Consider the following 6,000-nt stretch of genomic DNA (forward strand, 5'->3'; position numbering starts at 1 on the left):
TATTTTGCATAGAAAGGAGGCTTTTTTGCGTGACAAGAGCAGAGTTAGATGGCTTAAGGAGGGAGATCGAAATACCAGCTTCTTCCATCGTATGGCATCTATTCGAGCTGCTGCCTCTGGGATTTCGGTGCTTCAAATTGAGGATGAGCTGGTCTTTAATCCGAATCAAATTGGGACGCATATTGCTGAATTTTATTCAAGTCTTTTTAAAAATGACGAGGTCTTACCGCAGAATTATGATCTAGTTTATGAGGTTGTTCCACATCTTGTCTCTGACTTGGATAATGATTTGCTTACTCGTTGTCCGGATATGAATGAAGTTCGTATGGCAGTCTTTGCCATGGATAGCAGTAGTTCTCCTGGACCTGATGGGTTTTCTGGGGTCTTTTTTCAGTCTTTTTGGGATATTATTGGTGCTGATGTGTTTGCTGTTGTCAAAAGCTTCTTTATGAGTGGCATGATACATCCTGGCCTGTGCTCCAGTATTATGGTCCTTATCTCGAAGGTGGAGGGTGCGATATCTCTTGATCAGTATAGGCCTATTGCAATGAGCAACTTTAGTTATAAAATAATTGCAAAAATTTTGGCTGATAGACTCGCTTCTATTGCATCTCGCATTGTTTCTCAGAATCAATTTGGATTTATTCCTGGACGAAGTATTCACCAATGCATTTCACTTGCTTCTGAAGGCACTAATATGCTTCGTAAAAAGTGTTTTAGAGGGAACTTAGCCTTGAAGGTTGACATCAGGAAAGCTTTTGACACTTTAAATTGGAATTTTTTACTTGCCGTGATGGACGCTTTTGGTTTCTCTATTCAATTCAGAAACTGGATTCTGAATGTTTTATCTGCATCTCGGATTTCAATTTTGAACAATGGAGCCATTAGTGGATATTTCAGATGTTCAAGAGGGGTTCGACAAGGCGATCCGCTGTCTCCTATATTGTTTGGTATTGCCGAGGACTTTCTTAGTCGTTGGTTGCTTCACCTCGTGGATACTGGGCGACTTGCTCCAATGCAATATACTTCTGCAAAGGTGTTTCCGACTCATTTATTTTATGCCGATGACATTCTTCTCTTCTGCAGAGCCTCTTCGAGTAATCTAGCTGTTATTAAAGGTGTATTTGAGTTGTATGGATCTATCTCGGGTCAGTGTGTTAGTTGGAACAAATCTGAATTATTTCTGGGCTCCTTTGTTTCTTCTGGACGTGGTAAACGTCTTGCTGATATTATTGGTATTCGTCAAGGGTCTGTTCCATTTCGCTATCTTGGAGTCCCTTTGTTTTTTGGTTTACCAAAGACACGACATCTGACTAGTTTGATGGATAGGGTGCTTGCTCACTTTGCTAAATGGAAAGGGCATTGTTTGTCTATGGCTGGGAGAGTGGCTCTGGTAAATTCTGTAATTACTGGTAGCTTCATTCACTCTTTTAGCATTTATAAGTGGCCCTCTCCGCTGCTTACACGTATGACTAGGCATATGAGGAATTTTATTTGGTCTGGGTCCATTAATTGCAAGAAGCTTGTCACTGTCCCTTGGAAAATTTGTTGTCAAAACTTCAAGGATGGAGGTCTTGGAATCAAGAATCTATCTATTCTAAACAAAGCGTTGAATGGAAAGATGGCTTGTGGTCTTCTTCAAGAAAAGTCTCTCTGCTTTAACTTACTTAGAACTCGTTTTCTCAATAAAGCGGGACAGTCACGACATTATATCATGAATTCTTCTATTTGGGGCTCGATAAAATCCATTTATTCTGAAGTTGAGCATCACTGTTTTTGGTGGATTGGTCAGCACTCTGAACTTAATTTTTGGAATGGGGCCTGGATGCGTCCTTCACTGGCTGCACAGGTTGGCCTATCTGCTAGTCAACAGCGTCGTTGTTTTGATTTGGTGGAGGATTATTTGGATGGTAATAATTGGCACAATCTGCCCGTGTTACCTGCGGATGTGGAGAATAGATTGCGGAATATTAGGCGGGGTAGGGACGATGTTGATATTTGTGTTTGGAAGCCTGCTACGAGTGTGGTTTTAACTGTTAAGCTCTTGTACACTTGGCTTAGATTTCCTCCTACTCAACAGCCTTGGAGTCGTTTTTTAAGGTGTCAGAGTGTTCCTCCTGCACACTCGCTTATTGGATGGCGGGCTTATCTTGGGTATTTGCCAACACATGATCAGCTTCAGTTGCGTGGCTGTCAAGTTGTTTCTCGTTGCAGTTTGTGCTTGTTAGATTCTGAAACGTTGGACCACCTTTTTGTCTCCTGTCGGTTTTCCAAATTTATTTGGCATGGTGTTAGCTCATTGTTTGGAAGACGAATTAACACAGACTCGACTCTTAAGAATCTAGTTGATCATGCTGTTATTCAACGTTTCAGTACTCAAATCGCTGATTTATGGGCGGCTGCAATTGTTAATACAATTTGGGCTCTATGGCTTGCTCGTAATAGGTCCATTTTTGAGGATGAGAGGGTTGATACTTCCATCACGCTGAGACGGATTTGGGGAGCTGTTCGTGAATCTGCTCACACTGGACGGGGCTCCGTTTGGAATTCGCTAGTTGAACTTCAAATCTTAGGTGAGCTCGGGATTGAAAAGCGTCTTGCTAAGGCTCCGCACATTACTCCGATTTTTTGGCAACCACCTCCGAGGGATTGGATTAAGATCAATACTGATGCGTCTGTCATGGGTGCTCCTGGTCCTGCGGGTTGCGGAGGTATTTATCGCTCGCATACTAGCATGTGCCTTGGTGCGTTTGCCTTTCCGATTGAAAGTTCCTTTGCTTATCTTGCTGAACTATCTGCTGCTATTTACGCCATTGACATGGCTATCAGCAAAGGTTGGCGGAAAATTTGGCTTGAAAGCGACTCAATGTATGTTGTGCAGATGTTCAAATCTAAATCTTGTTCGGTCCCTTGGTTGCTTAGACAAAAATGGTTCAATTGTTTAAATCAGACCGATTCTGTGGCTTTTGTGGTCTCTCATATTTTTCGTGAAGGAAATCATGTTGCGGATTCGCTTGCAAATTATGGACGGACGGCAACAGCTTCGACTTGGTGGGATGTTGTCCCAGATTTTTGTGGATCGGTCTTTTTTCATGATCGTGTAGGACGTTGCGTTTATCGCTTTTCCTAATTCTTTAGCTTCATTTTATTCTTTTTTCTTTTTGTATTATGACATTTATTTACTCTTTTAATAAATTTGGTTCGGGGCTTTTTTGGGTCTGTGGTGGGGGTGCCAGCATAGCTGGGATGTCCGCCGCTTACCCTTCCTCGCTAACCAATCTTTAATCAAATATATATATATATATATATATAAAGGACCAAAAGCCTAAAAGTTAAGAAAGAATGACCAAAACAGCATTTTTTACATTCCAGCAGCTTTACCGACGGAAAATCCGTCGGTAAACTGCTTTTAGTGACAGAAAATGAAAAATTACAGAACTACTCCAACAGTTTCCAGATTTATTAAAAAGCTTTAGATTAGATCTATTCTATCATTTTGGGTCCCCGAACTACCAAAATTGGATCATAATCTATAACGGAGACTCCTAAAGCGATGTTTTATTTTTAAAACGTTAATAAAAAAGGGTTTTTCTAAAATCTATATATATACAACGTTTCTTAATCCCAAAATACCCTTGAATCGGATCACGGTTCGTATTGGGATGTTAAAACGAGGTTTTTATTTCAAAACAAAATCAAACATTTATTTAATACGAGACGAGAATTAAATAAATACGGGAAAGTAAATAAACGTGATAAAATAACTAAAGAAATAAATTATAGACTTAATAAATAAAGGAAATAAAAGAAATAAATAAATGACACGAGTCTAGTCCTCGGATAATACCTCAAGATCGGTATTGACAGTTGAAGTCGGTTGATTCCACGAGTTACGATTTTTGTGTTTTTCGGTGTTTTTAGTAAAATTTTAACTTTTAGGAAATTCGGATTTTTTAGGAAAAAAAATGTTTTTTCCCAAAAAAATAACTCTCTCTCTCTAAAAAATGTTTTAGAGTGAGAAGCTCCCAAAAATCCCCCCCTCAATGCATGGGGATCCGTGCCTTTTATTGGCACGGATCCCAAAAAAATTTTGGACGTGGCCCGACGGGCGTCGGGCTACGCCCAAAATATTTTGTACCTACGCCCAAAATGTTGGGCGGACGCCCAACTTGGTTGGGCGGACACCCAACTTCTGTTGGGCGCTCGCCCAACAGGCGTTGGTGTTGAAACACCTTTCCACAAGATTTTGATTTGACAAAATCATCCATGATTAAGAGGCAATTAAACTTAGATGCTTTGATTTAATTGTACTAATATGTTTGTTAAATATTGAGTGCAAAAATATATAAAGTAAAGACAGAACAAAAGTCAGCATAAACGAAGCTGAGTAGAACGGAACTCAGCATGACAGAATACAAGCTGAGTGGAGTTAAAATTCAGAAGCAAAACAAAGCTGACTTTGAAGGAACTCAGCATGAACGTTGAATATTCGAAAAGAACAAACGAAGCTGAGTAACAGTCAGGACAGCATGAAGGATCCGTTCACTAAAAGACAAAATCTGCCAATCTTCTGCACCAATAATTGGAATCTCGAAGACACCTAAAAGACTAATTCCAAGAGTCATGGGACGTTGGATTATTGGAAACAGACAACTGGCACAAACAGACAAACCAGACACTAGAAGACAAACCTGACGCCTGAAGAAAACAGAGAAAGGGAATGGAGGTGCAGTCTGAATCTTTCTAGAAATTGTTCCCCAAAAGAGCCGTTTTGATGTTAACGGTTAGGACATTTCAAAACGATCAAATCTACAGATTTCCTTCTATAAAAGGACAATCGAAAAACTTGGAGAGACACTGAAGAATCGAAAGAAAAATACAAGAGATAAAGTTTCAAAAGCACTCAAACACAAAAAGAATCTTACATCGACTTTTCTATTCCATGTGTAAATGCTAGATTGATTTGTAATCATCTAAAGTGTTCTTTAGTTCAAAAGGAACAAGTTTGTGATCAATAGGAATATTGAGATTGTAAAGATGAGTGCTTGGCTGTAAGCATTTCAGTGGTAGAAAAATTTAAGTGCTGGGTTGTAGCACTTAGTAGGAGTTGAGTAGACGAATAGAGGAAGGTACTCTTGCATATTCAACTGCCTTGTAATTGGTTTGTGCTCTACCTTTAAAGAGCTCAGTATTGGTTTCAAAAAGCCCGGAGGACTCTGGGGACTGGACGTAGGTAGAGAGGCCGAACCAGGATAAGTGATACTGAGTAATCTCTAAACTCTCTCTTATAATTGCATGTGTTGTTTACTTTATTTACTCAGTATATAAATTGTCTAAACTGATCTTGAGTAAGTAAGTGGTGCTGAGTTAGGAGCTGACCTCCAAGAGTGCCAATTCTCAACTCACAAGAAAACAACTATAGTCAACATCTGACTAAAGCTGTCTTCAAACATATCTCACCAAGCTGACCATAAGCTGAGTTAATAAACTCTCAAAATAACTTCCAGTCAGCTTAATTAAAACGCGAAAAAGTTTAAATAAGTTCCTAACCCCCCCTTGGAACTAATTACGAGGGACCAACAAGTGGTATCAGAGCCTAAGCTCACTACTCAAAGATTTAACAATCTTGAGCTGATCCCGAAAAATGGGTGAGAATAGCACTCGGTTCCTTCCAGGAAACCAAACAACACAGATACTCCCTAAGGGACTATCAATCACTAGACCTCCCCTATTCTTTGGGTCAAATTATACATTCTGGAAGAACAGGATGAAAAACTTTATTCAAGCCACAAACATGAGTGCATGGCCATACAAAACTGTTAACAATGAGAAAGTTGTTAAAAGTGAGGCTGAGTGGACAGAGGATGACCTCAGAAAATTACAAAATAATGCTTCGGCTATAAATATGCTTCACTGTGCGTTAGATGCTGCAGAATACGATAAGATTTCAGGTTGCGAGTCAGCACAGGAGATTTGGAAAAAGCTTGAAGTAACCTATGA

The sequence above is a fragment of the Euphorbia lathyris genome, chromosome 10 (assembly GCF_963576675.1).
Source record: "Euphorbia lathyris chromosome 10, ddEupLath1.1, whole genome shotgun sequence".
Lineage (NCBI taxonomy): Eukaryota > Viridiplantae > Streptophyta > Magnoliopsida > Malpighiales > Euphorbiaceae > Euphorbia > Euphorbia lathyris.